Raw genomic sequence first — 691 nt, 5'->3', positions numbered from 1 at the left:
GGAGGTGGAACAATGTTTTGTATAGTATGTTATGCCAGTTGAGCTTGATGGTCATTTGATTTCTTGATTGCTGCTTCCACTGGTGAATTCTTTATTCATGCCTTATTCACACACACACACACACAAACCCTCTGATGCTAAGTGGATCACAACTCATTGCTACTCCACTGTTAAAGAGTAAAACTGATCCATAAAGGGTTGTTTCTTTTTCTTTCTTTTTGGCTTAAACTTTAAAAAGATTTTCAGACTTTTCTTCCAATAAGCTTCTGGGTGGGTTCAAACCACAATCTTTAGGTTAGTAGTTGAGAGCACACACTGTTTACCTAGGCTGTGTGTTTGGTATGTACTTGCTTTCTTTGTAAAAGGCAACACTGGAGAGTCATCTTTCAGCAACCGACAGCAAGAACAACCCGTCAACATACATTATTTTAGATTCACAAATGACCTTGTGACAGTTACAAAGATGTATTTTTTTTTGTCATTTTTTTCCTTATGTAAACTTACTCCCTTTTATTTTCTGAGCTATGGGTTTTGAGCTAATTGGTTTTGAGCTACAGATTCTTGCTTTCTATGAATTTATTCTTTTTCTTTGTTGATAATTACCTTTTCATGTATATATTTGTCTTTAGTCATTTGGGAAGATGGTCACAGACTTAAGGAAAGCAGTAATATTAATTAGTTAATATTAATA

Source organism: Orycteropus afer, unplaced genomic scaffold (genome assembly GCF_000298275.1).
Source record: "Orycteropus afer afer isolate SDZICR_OR568_19922 unplaced genomic scaffold, OryAfe1.0 scaffold00280, whole genome shotgun sequence".
NCBI lineage: Eukaryota > Metazoa > Chordata > Mammalia > Tubulidentata > Orycteropodidae > Orycteropus > Orycteropus afer.
The sequence above is the reverse complement of the archived record's forward strand: the minus strand, read 5'-3'. Positions refer to the sequence as shown.